The sequence below is a fragment of the Pongo pygmaeus genome, chromosome 6, assembly GCF_028885625.2.
Source record: "Pongo pygmaeus isolate AG05252 chromosome 6, NHGRI_mPonPyg2-v2.0_pri, whole genome shotgun sequence".
Lineage (NCBI taxonomy): Eukaryota > Metazoa > Chordata > Mammalia > Primates > Hominidae > Pongo > Pongo pygmaeus.
In genome coordinates this window covers 90753961-90777411 of record NC_072379.2, presented here as the reverse complement: position 1 = coordinate 90777411, position 23451 = coordinate 90753961, and the positions used below count along the sequence as shown (strand labels likewise).

Genomic DNA, 23451 nt, shown 5'->3' with positions numbered 1-23451 from the left:
TTTCTGCTAGCTCCACCCTGTCCTGCTAGTGTACATGTGGGCCCTTAGCTTCAGGTACTCCAAATTGCTTTCTTCCCCAAAGTATGTGTCAGGGGGGCAGAATTTTGCTGAGCATGTCTGGACAAGTCACCTGTAAAGCCTTTCTTGTCTGTGTTGCTGTGGCCATGTCTTAGGCAAGCCACCCTGTGCAAGTTCCCTTATATGTGCCTTCAGGCTGTTCCTTTGTTTGAAAGAATTCAACCAATGACCCACTTTAACTGCCTGACCAGTTTCCTCCTTTCTCCTATCTTATTTCCCTCCTCAGGGGTGGAGACCCTAACTGCTGTTAGGGGGAATGGGGTGATGATTCTTCTAGCTACTTCCTACTGGAAAGGGGCACTGTGTGGGGAACAGCAGCTAGGGTTTCTCCTGGGGCTGGTCTAAGGATTCCTGGAAGAAAGGCATATCCCTGTATTGTTTCATTTGCATTACCATTTGGAGTTTGATAGTCTTTAGGCATGAAGAAACAGTTTGGGTTATTAGAGGAAACAAGCAGGGGATAAGGACAGCTTAAAAATCCCAAGGCTGCTGACATGTACAGATAACTGGTGGCCACAGTTATGCCCGCTAAGATTTGAGTGCAAGGGGCTTGGCTTTGGTTAACTTCCTTGGTTTTATTTTCCCAAAGAAACCTCTGGGTTATGGGTACCCTATTTACTCCCATCACCTGACAGGATTTGTAGGATAATTGCCGAGAACTAGAATATTCAGATTTGTACATCACCCATCCCTTTTTGTACTTTCTGAGCTGCAGCCAGAGATTGCTGGTTGGCTTATAGGAATAAGCAGGATTAGTTTAAAATGTAGGCAAAAACTTAAAAACAATCAATGAGATTAGAATTAATGACAAACATATGATATGTTTTGAAACATAATTTTTCTCTCTCTAATCATTTTTGTTAAAAAACAAATCATGATAGGACTGAGTTGTTTGCAAAATCAACTTTAGTTTTATACTTGGCCTGATTATTTGTACAAAGCGCAGCAAGAATAATTATTTTTACATAGGTTTTTAAATTGGCTTTGATGAAACTGTTCCACAGGAATCTCAGAACTTTTTAAAGTTGAGCCCAGCCATGGGTTTGTATCCTCAAATAACTATGAGTTGGGTGAATTCCTCTCTCCTTGAGGTCCCAAGAACATGGTGTTCCTGGGCCTGTAGAAAGTGATATTCTTTACTCACCACAGGTTAGGAACCCTGTTCGGGGGCTGTGTAGACAAAGTATGAGGCAGTTTTCCCAAGGGGCTTTTATTGGCTCTGCAAGTCAAGCTTGATTCCTTAAAGGGAAGCACAGCCTTCAGTCAAAACCTTGAAAAAACAACCAGTTTCTCCAATTGTGTCCTCTTGTAAAAGAAAATGATTCTCATTGTGCTGATGCAAATAATCACATTGCCATGAGTTAAGAATACTCACAAATACTTTCCAAGTTCTAGAGGAACCAGAGAGAAACAAATAAATATGCTCTGAATTTTGTTTACAGAAGTATACCTCACATAATTATTAAAGGCTGTAAATAGCTTAAAATAAGTTTCCTTGACTCTGAAAAACAAAATAAGGATCAGCAACATTTAAAGCAAAAACGTTAAAAAGTCCATTTTGTTAACTCTTGTTTTGCTTGATATTCATGAATATTTTAGCTCTTCATGAGTCCTGTACATTTTTCTTTCATTCCAATGTCATAATCTCCAAAGTTATCAGAAACTTGCATTTGAGAGCATGTGTCAAAGTCCTATAGCTGATTATAAACCATCCTTTAAAGAGGATTAAAACAAGACGATTTTGAATGATGAAATGTCCAAGGTAGTTAGTCAAGAACACGACTGACAAATTTTATTATTTCTGTGTTTTACAATAACTTAACATAATAACCTTAATTATGATTTCTAGCATATACTCAGACATTAGAATTTTAGAAATCCCATACAATTTTGGAAAATATATTAATATTATTCACTAAAATATAACCTGAAGATCATTAAACATCATTTGGCCAATCCCATATACCTAAACATGTTAAATAATCCTGTTTACCTCTCTTCTTGATGCTTCAGGGGCCTTCTGTAGCATCCAAAAGCTAGGGGTTGAGAGAGACAATTTTGAAACTGAAGTTTGATTTTGGGAAGTAAATGTTAGAGGTTCAAACACTTAATATTACAAAATACAATTCCACATTACCATAAGTTATTTATTTTGCCAAAATTAGGACTCAGAAACTTTAAGACAAGGCAAAAACCTTTACTCATTAAGAGGGAAGATTTAGCTTTCCAAACAGTTTGTCTCCTGTCTTCTTATTCTTCTCCCTGGCAGTTTATCTGCAAGGCAAATAAAAAATTTTCATTATCCTTCACTATTACATGAAAATCTTGTACAAGGGACAGAAAGCCAAATTTTACTCTTACATTGGTTTTAAAACAATCCTTTATCCCTAGGCAAGGTTTACATTTCTATGTCTTTTTACTATCTTTTACCACAAACACATTTTACTGTTCTTACACACCTTTCATGTAAATCTATTTTCCATAGTCTCATTTACATGTTATAATGGTAACTCTTGGCAATTTTTAACTTTAATGTAAAACTGGTACATTGTTTTAATTATGTACTAGGCACAGATAATGTCTGACTTTTTCCAGCATAGTTAGGGGTGGGGTTAATTTTGTATGTACCCAGGCCTTACCAACTTGTAAAGCAGGCAGTTTACAACCTTGAAACATTTAGCAAACCTAGTATCCGACTTACATGATTTAGGCCACCTATTTACATTTTGACATCTGCATTTTACCAATTATTTTTAAAACTATTTTTATTTCTTAAAGATTAAAGTTATGTGAACTAAAAGGCATTACAGCTTTTATATTTCCTTTAAAAAATTTGATTTAAGCACTTATTTTTCTTTAAGCCAATCAATTAGAGCACTTTTTATAGGCATCACACACAACACATATATAACTACACAAGCAAACAGAAGCAGAGCCAGTATTTATTAGATATTTTTGTTCATCAATCTCCTAATTGAATTATTGGCCTCTGGGTGGTGCTGTTTAAGAGCAGGGCTAGGAAAGCATGCAGTTTCTAGGGTCTATTAAACAGGTATTGCTGGAGGACAAAAACAGATTTTGAGAGGGATCTACCTGCCTCTAATTCCTGGGGTTTCATGAGGAAAATGGAGGTTTCTCCCAAAATGGAATCTGTGGTGCCTTTTCATTTTTTTCCCAAGGAGTCCCAGGCCATCAGAAATTATCTTAGGGCATCTCATGCATGCATTAAGAGTGGCAAGACGAAGTGGAGAAAAAGAATTCAGTTGACTGAGAAAAAAACCTGTTCCAGAAAAACAAGATCCAAGAAGAGAAAAACATAAAGGCCTTGTACATATACCTGTAGATTGGATATCCAGTTTTAATTAAGCTGAGCACTCTTTAAGAAAATCCTTTTAAATCTCATGTTACCTGACTTTAGCCACATCAAGCAATTAACATTTCTGGTTTTTGAACTTTACCAAAACTAACCTAACAGGTGAAACCAAGAAGCCTCAATTAAGGTTATGATTTAATCATGAGTGTACAAGGTACTTTCAAAGGGGTGGTAAGCAGCTTTTGAAACCACCATTGCAAAATTGTAACTGAGACAGTAAAAGAAATCTGACCTAACCAACTCCATCTTGCTTCTAGCCTCCAAGCTGTCCTTGTTCATTCCTGGGCATAGGCTGAACCAACTCTGGGACAAACTTATAGTTTATAGTCCAAAACAAAAATACTAATAGCCCTTTCCCAAAACAAACCTCCTTGTTGCCTGGGGGACCAGAATGCTTTTGTAGGACCAAGAAACCAGCCACAAGATTAGAAACTATGGGTTAGGGGTCATGCAGCTAGAGGCCACAAGATTCTGACCCTCCCTAAACTGCTCCTAAGATCAGCACTTCAGATATTCTGCAGATCCTGCACTTGATGGATCAGCTGGCACCACTCAGACTGATAAACTGGCTCATCTGATCTTGTGACCCCAAACCAGGAACTGCCTCAGCACAAGAAGGTAGCTGCAACTCCCTGTGATTTTATTTCTGATTTGACCTATCAGCACTCCCAGCTCACTGGCCTCCCCCTATCAACCAGCCATCCTCAAAAACTCTGCTCCACAAATTCTCAGGGAGAGAGACCCAAGCAATAACAGAACTCCATCTCCTGCACAGCCAGTCCCACATGAATCACCCCCTCTCCATTGGAATTTCCCCATCCTGATAAATCAGCTCTGTCTAGGCAGCAGGCAGGGTGAACCCATTGTGTGGTTACACTTTTATGAAATCTAGAACCTTTAAAGGAAACTCAGAGAAGGAAGATTTAAGAAAGGAGCTAGAAGTTGTTCATGGAGGGGAAGAGAATCAGCAAATGGCAAAAGTCACACAGCTATTAACTTGCAAGTATTCATTCCCCAAGCCAGGATTGAACCTGGGCTGCCATTGTAAAATGGCAGAGTCTAAAACAAAGTACTGCCATGTGGTTATAGGTCAAAATGTAAAACAAGATGGAGTCCTGCAGCAAAGCTTGTAACTGACCAGTTTACCAGGCTAGATTGAACTGCAAGCTTATGGAGGCCCAAGCCTGCATTCCATTCTAAGATACCCCTCTCTCTACCTTTTCCCTCAATTGAATCAGGAGACAGGGAGGTGTGTTTCACTAAAGACTCTCTCAGCCTTTCCAAAAAGGCTAAGGGATTTTCATCTAGTTTTTGATCTATCATGGAAAGTTTGGAGTAATTAAGAGGCTTGGCTCTGGTCCTCCATAAGCCCTCTAATATGCACATTTGAAAATGTTTTAATTTGCACTCATCTAAGGTATCACTGGGGTCTCAATTAGGTTGTTTAAGAGACACTGCCTCTCTTCCTACTAGGAATGGGGATTCTGTCTCTTTCTTAACCTTTCCCTTTTTGACTGGCTTTCTTTTTTGACTGGCTATAGGAGACATGCTGTTTGTCTCTGAATTTCTCTGCCACCTGTAGGGCTGCCTGTTTCTCAGCAGCAGTTAGGGTTTGATTTAAGAGTAACATCACACCCTTCCAGGAGACTTTAAATACTTGGGATAAATCCTGGAAGGCCTCTATATGTGAGTGATGTTGGGGCTTTCCCAGAGTGAACTTTAAGGTCTAAGCTTTAAAGAAGATCCAGGCTACACTCGAGGGGAGTGCAGGCTTGAAGATGGGTTGTTACCTATCTAGGAAAGAGGGGAGAAGAAGTCTCCTTCCTCCTTTCGGAGTGACCCAGAGTGGAGAGAAAGACAGAAAGGACATCCCCATTCTCCTCTTCCCTCCCGTCTCCTCTGGGTCCTGGCAACCATCATAGGTGCCACCCATGGATGCAAGCATGACCTTCACCCATGGATCTGGAGGAGCTAGTCAGCAGTAGTGCCATGTTTACCTGTGTGAGACCCTAGCTCTCTGCCCTGCTGATTTCCTAGATCCAGTTGGCCCATAAGGCTCCGAGAGTACCCCAGGGGCTCAGAAGAGACTGTATGGTAGTTGAATTTGGGCAAGGCCCTTTAAAGGGGGGAGTGTCTTAAATCTATCCCTTACATCCTCTTACTACCACCCAGGCAAAGTTATGAATTCCTAAAGAATGGGACCAATTGACTTCTAAACATAAGATCCCTTTCTCACTTAGATGCCAATATAGCTGGATGCAGAACAGATGCCTCAAAATAACATAAGAATTGACTGGCCATCCTCCCTCTGATGATTTTAGCACTGAGGCTAAAATCTGTCTTGCTAGAGTAGCTTCCTCCTGGCTGCTGAAAGGGGAGTTTTTCTGATTACAAATAGGCCATAGGGACTGATCACTGGGAGAGGGATGTAAGAGGGAAAGGAATCAGGGAACTAGAGTTTTGGGGCAAAGGGCTGACAAGGCTCCACACAGAGAAAAATCCCATCCCACTAGTTGGCGCCATAGGGTTTGAAATGTTAGGGAAAAACTGACTTTCCAAGCAGAGGTTAGAAAGAGAGGTTTTGAGCTTAATAGGCTGTCCCCATAATATGCCTCCTAACAAGAAAAACTTAACTTGTCTTATGAAGGAACTGCTTAAACTCACTGGGCAGTTCTGAGCTCTCACACTGAGAAAAAACAACCCAAATGGAGAGGAGGGTATTCACTCAGGGTAAAATATCCTCCCACACAGTGCCATGAATGCTTATTATTAGGGGACAAGAAAGCCCTTAAGAGGTGAAAGTCTAGACTGAAATATTGAAATTCCCCCATCTCAAGGAAATCACAGAAGCAGCAATTTTTTTGAGTTACATTCCTGGTTACTAAGGCATTTGCTAACTTTACCCAACAAGATTATCTCCCCAGGCTTTAAAAAGTCCCTTAACATAGCATGCGAAGAAGGGATAGCAGATATGATAGCCACAAAAAGAAAGGAAGGAAATGTGATAGAAAAGTCTGGAAGTTCTGGTGCTGATACCCTGATGGGCTGTTGGGGGCCAGAGTTAATCCAGGGGTCTTCAGGTAACACCGAGGTGTAGCCTCAACCAGATGTCTTCAGTTGCCCCAGGGTCTCCTTCTGTTACTGGGGGGGTCTTTGTTCTTAGAGCTCCCAAGATGGTGGTGGGCAGCTCCCAAGATGGGCGGTGGGGCGGGGGGCATTCCCAAGATGGCGGCAAGCCTTTTGTTCTCTGTCCTGGTGTTCTTGGCCTCACAGATTCCAAAGAATGGAACCTTGGGCTATGCGGTGAGTGTTATAGCTCTATTAGAAGCCGTGGGTCACGGAAGAGAACTGTGGAACCCAGCGACTAGTGTTAGGACAAACCTGGGCACTCAGCCGTGCAGGAACAATGGCAAGCCTCTAGCCCAATCGGGAGTGGCAATGGGTGCCTCACTGGATCAGAAGCGCAGCAGACACCCTGCTGGATCCAGATGGGTGGAAGTCAGCGGCGGGCCTATGACGGTGAGCAATAGCTTAGCTTGAGCTGGAACAAACACGGTCGAGAAGAATGTGCAGTTGCAAGATTTAATAGAGTGAAAACAGAGAGAGCTCTGATACAAGGGGAGGAGACCTAAAGGGGGTTGCCCGATCCGGCTTGAATGCCTGGGTTTATATCCTCATCATTGTCCTTTCCCCTGTGCTCTCAGGCGGTAGATGATTTGATTATTTCTTTACCTCCTGTTTTTAGCCTAATTGGTATTTTAGTGAGCTCTCTTTACTACCTGATTGGTTGGATGTGAGCTGAGTTACAAGACCCGTGTTTAAAGGTGGGTGCGGTCACCTTCCGCAGCTACACTTACGAATTCTTAGCCTAAGAAATCCAGCTAGTCCTGTCTCTCACTTCCAATCCCATAGATGGCTAGGTCCTCTGTGAAAGGAAACTGGATTGGAACAGAGCCAACGTTCCCACCACATGAGGGCAATCGGGGATTGACAAAGTCCTCTAAAGCAAGCCTGTCCCCTGAGTCTTGTAAGGCTGGCAGCCACTCTAAAAGCTTTTAACTGGCTAACAGGGGCCCAGTGTTTTGTTCAAATTTTTAAAATGAGGGTGAAAAGCCTCAGAAATGAAAGTAGAATTGGAGGTCCACTCATACTTTCTTCTGATTTTTCCTTTCCCAGCCAATGCACCAAAATGTTAGTCTTGCCAATGCACCACAAAGCAGAAGTCTCTCACTGTGAGGTATCACCCAGAACTCTTCGTCTCAGGATCAAGAGAATTAACGAGCATGGACACAAAGGGTGAGGTTGGAGCAAAAGTTTAATAAGCAAAAGAAGAAAGTTCTCCACTACCAAGAGGGGGCCTGGAAGAGGGCTGCTGTTTTTACAGTTGAATGCAAAGGCTTTTATAAGAAACTGATGATAGCTGGACATCTCATCTGCATAAGGCATGAATTTCTGGTAGCTCCACCCTGTCCTCCTAGTGCACATGCAGGCCCTTAGCTTGAGTTACTCCATATTGCTTTGTTCCCCTTACTGTGCCTGCGTTAGGGGATGGAATTTTCCATTGTGGGCTTGTCTGGGCAAGTCACCTGTTTAGCCTTTCTTATCTGTGCAGCTGTGGGCACATCTTAAGCAAGCCCCCCTGTGCAAGTTCCCTTATCTGAGCCTGCAGGCTGTTCTTTTGTGTGAAAGAATTCAACCAAGGACCCGCCCTAACTGCCTGTTTGACTGGTTTCTTCTTTTCTTTAATCTCAGTGACACCAACAGGATTGAAGCATTATTTAGTCTCACTGACATTTGAAGACCAAGATGTTGATGATCATCATGCTGTCAGAAATCACTAATGTTTAATATATTTATGATATCAGGCTCAATAATTAGATGAAAGTCAAAATGAACTGCTTTTGCAAAAATTATAGCAGTGAGAAAATTATGGCAGTGAAAGAGATCTGATTTAACCAACTCCCACCTTACTTTTAGCTGCCCTTAATTATTACTGGGTTTAGGTCAAGATAACTTTGAGAGACATTTAGTTTATAGTTTAAATGATAATAGCCCTTCTTCAAAATACAACTGCCTTAGAGCTAATGAGAGAATACCAGACTAGGAGGACAGAGGTGCCTGAATTCTGCTAAGGTGTAGACATAAACCAGCCATTATTCTGGAAGTCACAAAATATGCAACTTCCCCAATTATTCCTGCAGAGAACATCACTATTGTAGAACCTAAGTTTGGCCTTTTGAGATTTTTTTTCCAGGATTTTTGGCAAGTCTATTGACCAGTGGCTCCACCTGGATTGGCCAACCACTCCTGTGGCCCCACTCAGAAGGGACGCAGAGCAAGAGGACAGCTTCTGCTCCCTATGATTTCATCTCCAACCCAACCAATCAGCACTCCCTATATACCCTAGCCCCCTGCCCACCAAACTACCTTTGAAAAGCCCTCACCTAAAAGCCTTGAATGAGATTGATTTGAGTAATAACTCTGTCTCCGACATGGCGTCACCAGCATCAAAGTCTTTCTTTACTGTAATGCCATGGTCTCTGTGAGTTGATTTTGTTTGTGCGGTGGGCAGAAAGAACCTGTTGGATGGTTACAGAAATAGGCTATTTCAAGTAACTGACTATATGTTGCTAGTGTTTTTCTATTAATGTTATATACGGAGATAAATGATACAAATCTCTCTCGTCTTTCTCATTCAAATTAGTGAAGTTTGTTGAAGCTCCCCTTCTTCAGGAGATGTGGGAGGACTTTTTCTCTCACATAATTCACTACGCTACCAATGGTAACTCATTTGAACTCTGTTCTACCACCAGACAGTAATGGCAGCTCAGGTTAGTATTTATGTGAACATTTTTTCCCTGTTCTGTTAAAAAAAAACATGTATTTCAAGGCTCTGTTGTAAACAGGTTGACTTTAAATTAAATGTTCTTGTTAATCATTTAAGGAGAATCATTAAGTTATGACTGCCCTTTGGAACACAAATGTTTACTTAAGTTCAGTATTCTGTTTCCCTAGAAATAGGATTTCTATACTCTTTCAGAAGAATATTTGGTAAAATGACTTGGCTGCTTCTATATTTAAACTTCCTTTTGAAATAAAAATTTGTTCCAACATGGATTCTAAAGGTTCAGCAAAACTGCTCATGAATGACTGGTTTTAGAAGCATCTTTTGACGTTTTAGAAATTTCTGTTAAGGCCAGGCACTGTGGCTCACACCTGTAATCCCAGTACTTGGAAGCTGAGGCAGGAGGATCACTTGGGCCCAGGAGTTTGAGACCAGCCTGGGCAACAGAGGGAAACCTGGTTTCCACAAAAAATATATTTAAAAAATTTTTATTTTGTCCTGCAAGCAAGTTTTAGAAAAAAATGAATTTATAAAATTAGCCGTGTGTGGTTTTGCATACATATGGTCCCAGGTGGGGCCACGGAGTTTGAGGCTACAGTGAGGTATGTGGTGCCACTGCACTTGAGCCTGGGCAATAGAACAAGACTGTCTCAAAAAAAAATTAACAAAAAAATTTTTATTAATTAGTTATCTCTTGAATCAAGAATATTCAAAACCTGTATTTTACAGATTCAAAATCTGTAAAATGTGGCTTATCTTTTTTCTATAAGATAAATGGGTTGCTTTTTTTCTATTTTTTGAACATCCTTTTATTCTCCTAAAAGTTTTCTCTTTTCCATAAAATTAAATTTACTGTTGAAATTGCATGCTTCTATAAATTCAGATTGTTTATAAATATGGGTTTGGAAATTAGCCAGTTTAAATTTGAAATTATTTTATCTTGTATTTTTAAAACTAAAAAATAAGAATGTTGTGAGAAACAGAAACAAAAATTTTGCAGATGCCTATATTTAATAATATTTTTTCATTATGAAATTGAGATATAATTTACACATCATAGCATTTACCCTTTTTTTATATATTCAGTAGTTTTAAAAATATATTAATATATTCACAAATTTGGCCAATAGTCACTAATATCTAATTCTGGAATATTTTAATTAATCCAAAAAGAAACTGCATACTCATTAGCAGTCACTCACCATTCCAGTCTCCTCTCAGTTTTCTGTTCCTATGGATTTGCTTACTTTAGATGTTTCATAGAAATGGAATCTTACAATATGTCAGTTTTTGAGTCCAGCTTCTTTTACTTATTGTATTTTTACAAGGTAAATGCGTGTTATAGCATGTATCAATACTTTGCTCCCTTTTGTGACTGAATAATGTTCCATTGTATGGATATACCAAAATTTGTTTATCTTATCTGTTTATGGTCATTTGGGTTGTTTCTACCTGTTGCCTATTGCGACTAGTACTGCAATGGATATTTCTGTACAAGTATTTGTATGAGTGCCTGTTGAATTCTTTGGGTGTACAGACCTAGGAGTGGAATTGCTGGGCCATAAATTCTATGTCAACATTTTGAGGAATTGCCCATTTTTTCCATAGAAGCTGCACCATTTTACTTCCCACCAGCAATATATAAGGATTCCAATTTCTTCACATCTATAACTAGACCATCCTCTCTAACACTTACTTTACTTTTTCTAATACCCATCCTAGGTATGAAGTGGTATCTCATTGTGGTTTGGATTTGCAGTCCCTTAGTGACAAATGACATTGATCATCTGTCATCTGCTTGTTGGACATTTGTCTATCTTCTTTAGAGAAATGTCTTTTCAAGTCTTTTGCCAATTTTTATAATCAGGTTATTTGTATTTTTGCTGTTGATTTGTAAGAGTTTCTTTTCATATATTCTAGATATTAGAGCCTTATTTCAGTGGTCCTCAACCTTTTGGGAACCAAGAACTGGTTTCGTGGAAGACAATTTTTCCATGGATAGGGGCTGGGGAGGATGGTTTCAGGATGAAACTGCTCCACCTCAGATCATCAGGCATTAGATTCTCTCTCATAAGGAGTGCACAACCTAGACCTCTTGCATGCACAGTTCACAATAGGGTTTGCACTCCTATGAGAATCTAAAACAACCACTGTTCTGCCACGAGGCAGAGCTCAGGCAGTAATACTTGCTCCACCAATTACCTCCTGCAGTGTGGCCAAGGTCCTAATGGGCCATGGACAGATACTGGCCCATGGCTTTGGGGTTGGAGACCCCTGTCTTATTTTATATATCATTAGAAAATATATATCTTCCCACTGTGTAGGTATTTTTTTATTTTTAATTTTTGTGGGTAGGTGCATATAATTTATAGCATACATGAGAAATTTTGATACAGGCATTCAATGCCTAAAAATTACATCAGGGTAACTGGGGTATCCATCACCTCAAGCATTTATCATTTTTTTGTATTACAAACATTTCAATTATACTCTTACTTATTTTTCAATGTACAATATATTATTTGTTGACTGTAGTAACCTTGTTGTGTTATCAAATACTAGATATTATTCATCCTATCTGTGTTTGTACCCATTAACCATCCCCACTACTCCCTTACCCCTACTACCCTTCCCGGCCTCTGATAACCATCCTTCTACTTTCTATCTCCATAAATTCAACTGTTTTAATTTTCAACTCCCATGAATAAGTGAAAATATGCGAAGTTCGTCTTTCTGTGCTAGGCTTATTTCCCTTAACATAATGACCTCCAATTCCAATTCCATCCATGTTGTTGCAGATGATGGGATCCTATTCTTTTTTATGGCTAAATAGTACTCCATTGTGTACCACATTTTTCAATCCATTCATCTGTTGATGGGCACTTAGGAAGCAATTTAAGTTGCTTCCAAATCTTAGCTATCGTGAATAGTGCTGCAATAAACATTGGATGCAGACATCTCTTTGATATACTGATTTCCTTTCTTTTGAGTATATACCTAGCAGTGGGATTGCTGGATCATATGGTATTTCTGTTTCTAATTTGAGGAACCTCCATACTATTCTCCATTGTGGCTGTACTAGTTGACATTCCCACCAACAAGGTACAAGAGTTGCATTTTCTCCACATCCTTGCCAGCATTGGTTATTGCCTTTCTTTTGCGTACAAGTCATTTAAAAATGTTTGTTAGGTGAAATAAAATATTAATTTATATTTGGTGGTAAAGCAAGACTAAAGAGATAATATACAAGCTGAGATCTGAAGGATAAATAAGTGTTGCCAGGTGCAGATGGTGGGAAGTGTCCTTGAAATAGATGGAAGAGCATGTTAAACATTTTGATTTTAAATTTGTGTATTTCATTTTTTAATGGCTATCTCCCTGTCTAGCCTGTGAGTTCCATGAGACTAGAAAGCATATCAGTCTTATTCTCTTAATTTATTCCTTCACTTAGTACCGTGATGGCAACAGTAAGTATTGTTGAATGGATGAACAAACAAGAAAATTAAAATGTACCATATTAGGGTATTTAACCAGGACAAAAACTTTCACTTGCTTATGGGCTTGTGACATTTATCTAGAACTACTAATATTCCTAATGCCTGAATGTCATTTCCAAAGTCTAGGTTTCACTTACCACAAATATAATACAACTCATTGATTTCATATTTTCTGAAAACACTTATGGTTCTGTATACTATTACTCCTTTTTTCCTCACGAGCTATCAAATTTCGGTGTTTACAAAGCACTACCATGGTGTTTATCTGGTTCCTGGTGCCAGGTACTAGGCTTCTGCCTGTTGTTATAGCTTTCCCAACGCTCATTCTCACTGTCATACATCTGAACAAAGATTGCTTATGGATACATAGTACAATGTACAAACACACAATTATTGCTGCTCTGGGTTGGGCATTGTGTAATTTAAGAAGTAATCTAGCCAGACATAGTGGCTCATGCCAGTAATCTCAGCTCCTTGGGAGGTTGAGGTGGGAGGATTGCTTAAGTCTAGGGATTCAAGAACAGTGTGGATGACACAGACCATGTCTCTACAATTTTTTTTTTTTAAATTAACTAGGTATGGTGGCACATGCCTATAGTCCTAGCTACTCAAGAGGCTGAGGTGAGAGGATCACTTGAGCCAGAAGTTCAAGGCTGCAGTGAGCTATGTTTGTGCCACTGCATTCTAGCCTGGTGACAGAGCAAGGCCCTGTCTCTAAAACGTTTTTGAAAATAAGCAATTAAGTAATAAAACTGTTTCCAAACTCAGCTCTGCCAGTGTGTGACCTGGAGGCAAATCACATCATTATTTGCCATTTCAACCATAAAATAAGGAAATATGCATTATAATAACTTTTTTATGCTTTTATTTTAAGTTCAGGGGTACATGTTCAGGTATGTTACATGGGTAAACTTGTGTCATGTGGGTTTGTTGTAGAGATTATTGCATTACACAGGTATTAAGCCTAATATCATTAGTTATTATTCCTGATCCTCCCCCTGCCACCACCCGCCATTCTCCAAAAGGCCCCAGTATGTGTTGTTCCCCTCTATGTGTCCATATGTTCTCATCATTTAGCTCCCACTTATAAGTGAGAACATGCGGTATTTGGTTTTCTGTTCCTGTGTTAGTTTGCTAAGGATAATGGCCTCCAGCTCTATCCATGTCCCTGCGAAGGACATGATCTTGGACATGATCTTGTTCTTTTTGGTGGCTGTATTGTTATCTTACTTTACAGAATTAACAACTCAAATAGTAATAAACAAGATTTGATAAACTCCAAAGAATTTTACTTTTTTAATTGAGAAAGTTGAAAGAGATAATAAATAAAGTCTCTTCTATTTTTAACATTTTATAATTCTGGAATAGTCTGAAGTTCTCATGAGTGCCTCTATCTTTTCTCCAGGTAAATACTATTTCTATACTTGTCCATGGGATCCCATTCCACTCTCACAATGAGAAACTTAACAGAGCTACATGTTATTGAGACTGCTTTAAGTATTATTTTCCCAAGACAATACAAGCCTGAGTCTGGCATCACTATTTTTGGCCTCATGACTACTATATGCCATTCCTGTAGGATCATGATTAAGCATGAGTCTTTCCAGCTGCCTTTATTTAATTATTTCTGGTTCCCAGGCAAACTTGTTATTAGTCCGTACTTCCCACTGTGCCCATGCTTCCACCTGTTCAACTCTGCCCTTTCCTCAGCTGGACACACCCTTTTCCCATTCTCTACCTAACAAACTCCTGCTCAGAATCCTAATTTCAAGGACTGGCACTGGACATTCTCTATTATTTTAGTTTGTGTTATTCTTACTTAGGATTCTTAATATGAGCTCTCTAGACATGTAGGTCTTGAGATTTTCTTACTTGCTTTGCATTCTATTTGCTTAGAGGGTAGGGAAGGACTATCTTATTAAAGGGGCAGATTCCTGGGCCCCACTCCTCCCATCCAATTCAGGCAGTCAGGGGCAATGCTGGAAATCTGCATTTAATACAAACATCCCAAATATTCTGATAAAAATCATAGCCCATCCTTTCAGCAATACTGGAGGTTTAAATGAATGAGCTTCAGGGGTCTGTGAACCTCCAGAAATTCTTCAAAACATTTTGTGGCTTCACATATACTTGTATTTTTCTAAGGAAAGGTTTCATAACTTCCAACAGATTATTAAAGGAGTCTGTGATAGAATTTTTTTAAAAGCAACACTATATAATGTTAAATATTTACCATAAATATATATATTTGGCTTTGTTGAATAAAACTTTTTCCTTACTTGAAGAAAAGGAAAAAAGCATGAACTCAGAAATATCAATCTCCTTTTTATAAATAAATCAATTTTGATGACTTGGTAAACTATGAAGCAGTCATTATAGAAAATAAGAAAAAACATACGGAAGTGTAAATGAGAAGACAAATATTACCCAATAACCCAGAAGCAACCACTGCTAATGTTTTTTTGTTATAATTTTCTTTAAGGTATTATTACTGAGTCTAATGTAAGCATTTTACTCTGTAAGACATTCTTCGGTATACAAAAAAAGATAAAAATGTTTAAATTGACTAAGGACAGTAGACACACAAACACACAAACTTGGATTACAGACTTTAAGTTCTGGAATGCTAGTTTTAACATAAAGTAAGCAGCACACATCTATAATGCTGGAGGAAAGGGTAGTCCCAAAATTCCACCTGTCACTTGCATTTAAACAGGAAAAGTGCAAGACTAGTAGTTAGATAAATCTTGGTTCTGATCTCTCTTCCATCACTTCCTGCTTAAATAATTCTGGATAAGTCACTTAATATTACTGGGCTTCTGATGATTGACCTCTTATAGAGATAATGGCACCATAAACTTTTGAAGGCAGGATGCAGAAATTTATGATATCCTGAGGTCCATTAGAAATATGGATATACATATTCACAAACATACAATTATATGTATACATAGATACACATATATTTATATAAGATTATTATTATTCATGTTAGGCCATTGGAAAATGCAGGAGAATGCAAAGAAATAAAAATATCCTATATTCTTATAACTCAGAGGTAAAAGCTCTTATCCAGTGTGTTTTTTTAACACATAAAAATTCAAGCTGCATCTATTTTGGCTTGGCATTGTCTTAGAGACATGCAATGTATGTTTAATAAAATGATATGTGCCATATATTAGATTTTTATTCAAAAGCAAATATTAATGCAAGGGATAGCATTGAGAACTGTGTAAGTAATGAAAAGATACATAAGTGCAGTACTTATATTTATACAAGCAGAATGTCAAATGCACTGTCTATAGAAGTTACATACTTGGACAGTTTATGATTATTTTTCACAGTATCCTTGCTTCACCATAAAATACAATGAAGTATACCTAAGGTCTCTCACCTTCTATGAGTTGTCATATCCATGAAAACAGAAAACGGGAAAATTCAGAATCGTCTTATTGATTTGAATCTGTATTTAACATAATGCTGGGCAAGGAACAGTGTTCAATAAATACTTATTTGTATAGCCTTTTACCTCTTTAACTAATCACACAACAGCTTCTATTAAACAAAAAGAAAAAGAAGTGAACCTTGTGCAATCCAAAGCAGAGTCCAAAGTAATTAAAATGCTAAAAAGAAAACAATATTAGGCAGCCTGTGCTAAGTGTATCAAGTTGCCCAGGCACAGTTAACTGTCCCGGTTAGACAACTTCATTTGCACAAGGCCTCAGGGTGAAACTGCAGCTGAGAAGAGGTCATAATGGTCATGAAAAAGACAGGCAGTGAAAACGATCTTTGAGGAAACAGGTTGTGTAGTCAGCCTGGGTTGCTAGTGAAGGGCCGAGAAGAGGAAAAAAGGGAGAATAATAAGAAAGGTTTCTCAAGAGGGAATAACAGACCCAAGAGATGGTGGAACCCACTTTGTTTTCTAAGGAATCCTACAAGTTTCCTGTGGTGGATTGTAAATCACATACTTGTCATGACTACTCCACTTTCTCATGGGATTTCTGCCCTGCAGGAGACAATGCCACAATGAACTCTGCTTGGAGATACCTTATGAAGCTCACTGGGAGTTTCTGAGAGCTATAAAATAGGTAGGGATTCTGGAGAACAGAAAGCAATAATTTTATTTCCAAGAGAATGCTGAGGTCTAACTAGTAGGGTTTAAATGATTAGCCCAAGACCACATGTCTTTTAGCAACAGAATTAAGTTTCTAAACCTCCCCTTCAGCACTGTATGTTACCGTGCCTCATCCAATTATCTGAATTGCAATGGTCCTGCTATGGAATGTTGAGGCTTATCAAGGTTGTTCTAAATTTTATAAACAATGGTTTGTTATTTATTCCAGAATATTATAGGCTCATCTGGAAAATTCTACCTGGAAAAAAGTGATGCCCCTAAAGCCTGAATGGTTTTATATACCAAGATAAGACTGAGAGCCCAGAAGAGGTACAGGAAACACCTCAGACATTCTCAAAACTTTATACAAAATATATTTGCCTCAAAAAGCAAGGAGATAATGTTGAATAAAAGTTGACACATTATTGTGTAAACACTAATATGATAACAATATCTTTAAGCTTCTTTAACAATCTTAGCGCTTCAACATTATTTTATTTTTATTGACCTAATAATAAGTCATTTGAAGTTTTGCATAAAGTTGCCAAGTTCCTATTTCTCAGGGGAAAACTTTCAGTAAGGAAGAGCCCTTAATTTCTTCTTTAGTACCTGCTTAAATTGAATGGTTCCTCAAATATTACTATTATTTTTGAGACCGAGTTTCATTCTGTCACCCAGGTGGGAGTGCAGTGGCATGATCATGGCTTGCTGCAACCTTGACCTCCTAGGCTCAAGTGATCCTCCCACATCAGCCTTCCAAATAGCTGGGCTACTGGTGTGCACCACCATACCAGGCTAATTTTTTAAAAATTTTTTGCAGAGACAAGGTTTTGCCATGTTGCCCAGGCTGGTCTCAAATTCCTGGGCTCAAGCGATCCACCCACCTTGGGCTCCCAAAGTGCTGGGATTACAGGCATAAGCCACTGTGCCTGGCCCTCAGAAATATTTTGTACGAAGTAATAAACATAACCATTAAGTGCATAATATTTAAAGTCATTCATAAAACTCACCCTCCTAAATATGGGAAAAGACACATCACACAGTCACCTTGCTGTTGATTACATGGTCTGGGGTCTCTGCCTTCTCCCCTCGCAATAGTCCTCTCGCCATGGGGGCTTGTTAAGAGTAGATGTGAAGGTTTCAGGTCGCAGCCTGTGGGACTACTGCTTAGTGTGTGGGGTGCTTTGCCTGCACCCCGGTTTCTTTAAGTTTTAAATGATGCCCGCTCCAAGCCATCATCCTAACCCCCACTCCTCCACTCCCACCCTTGGCCAAAGCACAGATTGTAACCCCTCTGCTACTCTCTGAGATTGGCCTTTGGTGAGGAATTCAGGGCTTTCCCCATATCTTCTCTCCCCCGCCTTTATCAAGGGGTGCTGCTTTTTCTTCCCTCCTCCTCAAGTGTCTTTTCGCACCATCACCAACCAACATCTTCCAAGACACTTCCTTGCTTTGGCCAGAAGCCATCAAGTAAGGTTGGAAAGAGTCTCTGACCTCCCTTGTTTAGTTTTAGAATCTCATTTACTCACTCTCCGCCAGCCTGGGAAATGAATATTGGGTCCTCAGCCCTGCCACTCTCTGCTGTCATCATCAGCTGATGCATTGGTTTTAGCTCAGGTTTTGATAAGGTGAAGAGAATTGTTACCAGGGTTACTCAGACCTGCCAGCTCTCAGAGTCCTTGGTGGTTAAACCTGGAGAAAGAGCACATGAAGACACTTGAAAGCACACATGATCCCTCTGCATTGTTTCATTTTCTTGTAATTGCTTTTGCTTTTAAAAATTGAAGAAGTTTTAAACAGGGCTCTCATTTGGTCATCCTTGCAAGCCACTGGGGTCTAGTTTGGAATCTCACAACTACAACAAAAAGAACCTTGGATCCAGTGCATGCCCTGGTTTTGGTGCTGCTCCTGCTTCTCAAGATCCTCAGCAGGGATTAAGAAAGAAATTGGGGTACACAGCAGATCCCTGAAATTGGCAGACTTGACCTCGTGGAAAATTGCTCTGTTTTTCACTTTCTGCTCAGGACCACTACTAAATGCTGAAATGTGGATGCATACCAAACTAAAAGTGATTCATTGTGTACTAAAGTTTTCTTTAATTATTTGTGTAAAACCATCTTTTGAAGCAGAATCAAGTCTGAAAAGCAATTGATGTTTCCATTAATCTTTTTCTGGGGAAAACTTCAGTTCTAAGGATTTAACATCCTGTAAGTGAAGTTTAACATAACAGTATTCCATAAGCAGCCTTTTTATGGTCAGACCTTTGCCTAATTTTAATATAATTTTAAAATATGTGCATTAATTAAAAAATGGGAAAAGGATCTTAATAAACATTTCTCCAAAGAGGATATATAAATGGCCAATAAGCACATGAAAAAACACTCAACACGCTTAGTCTTCACAAAAAAATGTAAATCAAAACCACAAGACACCACCTCACACTCATTAGAGTGGCTGTATTTTTTTTAAAAGACAATAGCAAGGGCTGTTATATTGTTATTGTAACTAAAGGCACAGAGAAATTGAAACTCATATTGCTAGCAGATATGTAAAAACAGTACAGTTCCTTTGGAAATCAGTTTGACGGTTTTTGAAAATGTTAAACATAGAGTTAACATATGACCCAACAACTCCACTCCTAAAATACTAATTGAAAACCTGTTCACACAAAGCTTGTACACAAATGTTTATAGTACCATTATTTAAATAGACAAAAGGTAGAAATAACCTAAATGTCCATGAACTGATGAATGGACAAACAAAAAGTGGTTCATACATTCATCAGTTGATGAATCATGTTTAATGCCTGTTGGTAGCACAGAATTTAGAGCCACTTTGCTTCACTCTTTTCCCGGTCTTGTTATTTCAATGGAAACAAAATGTTCCTGTAAAGATGCCTGGATTTTTGGATATAGAAAAAGTTGTGGGACTGAAAAAAATGAGTGGAACAGAGATTTGAGTATGTAGAAAATAATCTTTTTAAATATTTGAACCAAATGTTCTAAAATTAGATTATGGTGACTTCATAACCCTGTGAATATAGTAAAACCATTGATTTGTGAACTTTAAATGGCCGAACTTTATGGTATGTAAATTATATTTCAACAAAGATGTTGACAACATTTTTAAATGTTATATTTTGTTTAGTAAGAAGGCATTTTTTTTTCTGAGATGCAAAAACATCATAGTTATCGTAACTCTTCCCCTCAGATTTTGGTGGCAACTTTTCATATACTGTAAATATCATCAAAAGCAACCCCAAATCAATGATTAGTACTAAAAAGAGATCTTTTGTATGAAACACTGTTCATCTGCTGTTGGCAGTGGAGTTCATTTTTAATGCTACATTGCCCTCTTTGCGTCCAGTGTACTTTAATTTGCTGTTGGCTGCTTCCCAAAATGACCATATTTCTACTGACCCCCCCATTAAAAAGAAGAAACATCAAAAATTATTTCTTCAACATGTTCATTTTATACATCAGGATGAAAGGAGGTTACAGATCTCCCATAGATTAGGGCTATTTACCGTATTTCCTTACTTATTAGAGTCACAAATCTTAGCAGGAAGCCAGTTATGCAGATTGAAATATGAACTTCTTAGTCTAGCATTTTAATACTTTTTAATGGTGAAATTTATCTAGACTTATCTATAAAGTCTTTTGCAATTTGTGGTATGCTGAGTAAGAACTACAGAATAACAAAAATACAAGTTTTTTTAATGGCAACTTAAAAAATTATCACCACTTGTACTACTTACAAATTTTCCTCCAAAAAATTACTTTGACTCATAGTCAGTTTTTAATCTTGGAACAACTTCTTGCTATCAGAAATACTTCAAGTGCCTAAAACATCTTCCTCACCAGCCAATATCTCCCGCTCCACTCTAAGAAATGCAAACTCGTTCAAGTTTAACCTGAATGCAACATAATTTGGAATCTTTCATTAAAATATGTATCACACATTTTGAAGCCAAACATATTTTAAAATACCTGTTTTTTGGTGATTTGGGGTACACACGCTTATCAGTATAAAATATTTTAAAAGACTTTTTTCTACATACTCAAATCTGTGTTCCATTCATTTTTTCACTCCCACACCTTTTTGTCTCTCCAAGAATTCAGGGATCTTTACAGAAACATCTTGTTTCCATTGAAATAAACAACAAGAGTAGGAAAAAGAGTGAAGCGAAATGGTTCTAAATTCTATGCACCAACAGGCATTAAACATGCATAAACTTTTAAAGAGATGCCAAGACTCACTAAAAAGGAGAAAAAAAGTACAACGAAGGTTTCTGAGTAGTTTTTAGTTACTCAATTTAAGAACTTTATCTTGTAAGCAAACTTTAACATCATCCAGAGCATCGCACTTATATATGAAAGAAAAAGTTCTTTATCACACCTTCGGAAATTACAACTACAAATTCCTAATCCCTTATTTAAAATCTTTTTGGCTAGATATGTTTCAAAATTCAGAACTTTTCTTAGAATAGTATGTCTGCCATATATTATGAAACACAGAAAGCTGTACTGTAATCAAACACAATATTTCTGTAGAAAACTTATGAATATTTACACAAAGGGAACATTCAGTTACACATAGCCTCACTTCCCTTCAGGTCAAACTTTACCGCTAAAGGAGTTAGAAATGACAGACAAAGGAATGGGGCCTGTCATGACATGTTAATTTGAAATCTAAATCTTTATGTTTGATAACTAGTTCAGAGTCAGTGTAAACATTTGGTCTTTCCTTCCACAAAAAAATGAAAGTGTATTTAAAATTAAAAATGAAACTCAGTATATTTTATTTCAGAAGGTAAAAGCAAAATGAATTAATCTGTGAAACTAAGTCAATCACATTATGATCTTCTAGAACTTGGGTAGCTCCACTCTGGTTAAAGATTCCATTTCTTGGCACAACAATAAAAGACATCGGATAGGCCCCCAAGCTTGCAGGGTAAGCATCCCTGGGGTATTCAAATAACTTGGGTAGCAATGAAGAGCTGCAGAAGAGCCAGGAGACCCGAGATGATGTAGTGTGCTGCAGCATACCTGAGCTGGGCAAACTCAGCCTCTGAAGATTAAAGGAAAGAGCCCAAGTCGGAATCTGTGTGATCACTGTTCTTTTGCCAAGACACAGGGTGGACAATAAGATTCCTTTACAAAGCACTGGTGTAAGTGTTTGCCTGGTGCTGCAAAAAGCGGCTCATTGGGAATGGGGAGGAGCGTGTGGTAAGCCAGAGCTGCGGCGAGAAGTTGGGTGAAAATGGGTCCTAACCATCCGTTCCTGCATCTATCCCAGAGGGTTGGGTACCTTCGTGGGCGGAGCGCGGCCTGCCCAGAGTGCCTTCTATATCCTGGGTCAGGCGCCAAGCTCCACAACATCATGCAGGAAGCTGCAGCCCCGCAGAGTTAGGACAGCTCATTTGGCACCCGGCGAGCCCTTCCCAGGCCCACAGCCCAGAATAGAGCCCGGGCCCAAGACGCCCACTAGAGACAGGGTCGGGTCCCACTACCGCGCAGGCCCGGCCCGCCCCCGACCTCAGGCACGGGGCGGGACCCTTGCAGCTATCCGTCTAATCCCGTTCCCCGGCAAGTGCGGGGCGGGACCCTCGCGGCTTTCTATCCAATCCTGTTCCCCGGCGAATGCGGGGCGGGACCCTAGCGGCTTTCAGTCCAATTCCCGCACCTTTGAGGCCCGAGGGGGAGCGAGCCGGTACTGCTGCAGGCTGAGGCTGCGGCAGAGGCGGCGAGGCGCGGGCGGTGAGGACGGACAGGTCCGTTGAAGCAGCATTCCCTCCCTCCCCTAATCCTTCAACTCGGGGGCGGGGGAAAGTTAAGACGTGCGGAACAGAGTTAAGTCGTGCAGAACCGCAAAGGTGCCTGGATTTGGCGGGGGAGTAGTGTCATCAAGCATCTCGCCTGCTGGGGTCTGAGGGGTACCGCCAAGGTTGGGCCGCGGGGCTGCTCCGTTGTGGTGCTTGGATTTCTCTCACTTGATGGCCTCTTGAGTGCAGAGTTGCTCTTGGGTTGGTGGGAGGAGCCTCCGAGCTCTCATTGCCGTCTGCTCCTGCTTCCACCCCTTGCCACTCTGTGACGAACCTGTTACCCAGCCACTGAAAAGGTATCCTCTACCCTTTGAACCCGTCTAATGGAAGGTGTACTTGTCTGAAACCTAATTAATTGTATAATCATTTACTCCTGCTCTCTAGCAGGTGGACTATTTGCGTGTGTTTGCAGTCATTCACGAAAAGTTTGTCTTGGGAACTCCCAGCTCCTAGATTGTCTGCATTCCACCTTCTTTCACTAGCTTGTTCATTTCTTTTTCCCTCTTAAATGTTTGTTAAGCTTGTTTCTTTCTTCCCACAGTCACCGACTTAGTTCAGTTCCCTGTGATCTCAAAACAATTGTTGCAGCAGGCTCCTGGCAGTCTTAAGCAGTTCATCTTCTTGGTGTACTGGTATGTGACAATTCCTTCACCTATTGTTCGTGGTTCTTTTCCACTTTCTGTGAATTCATATCTAACTGCCCCCAGAAAGTCAATTCTA

At 39.4% G+C, this 23451-nt stretch overlaps 1 protein-coding gene and 1 long non-coding RNA gene across 4 annotated transcripts in view; one reads left to right on the top strand and one right to left on the bottom strand.

The window, feature by feature from the left end:
* Positions 1 to 2204: 2204 nt before the first annotated feature.
* On the bottom strand, positions 2205 to 22308 carry LOC129041431 (uncharacterized). Its single transcript, XR_010126957.1, has 4 exons — positions 22182 to 22308; positions 18437 to 18599; positions 3172 to 3358; positions 2205 to 2352 (listed from the first exon to the last, which is right to left on the bottom strand). It is a non-coding gene; the product is annotated as an uncharacterized LOC129041431 (long non-coding RNA).
* Positions 22309 to 22477: 169 nt separating this feature from the next.
* Positions 22478 to 23451, top strand: part of CROT (carnitine O-octanoyltransferase) — a 57294-nt gene continuing 56320 nt past the window's right edge. Inside the window, exons 1-2 of one of the 3 annotated variants that reach the window (XM_054496960.2) lie at positions 22478 to 22680; positions 23273 to 23363. The gene's annotated coding sequence lies outside the window, so the exon portion shown is untranslated. Of the gene's footprint in view, positions 22681 to 22741; positions 23028 to 23272; positions 23364 to 23451 lie in introns of those variants that run through there. The other 2 variants (XM_063667652.1, XM_054496961.2) reach the window with 2 other exon arrangements.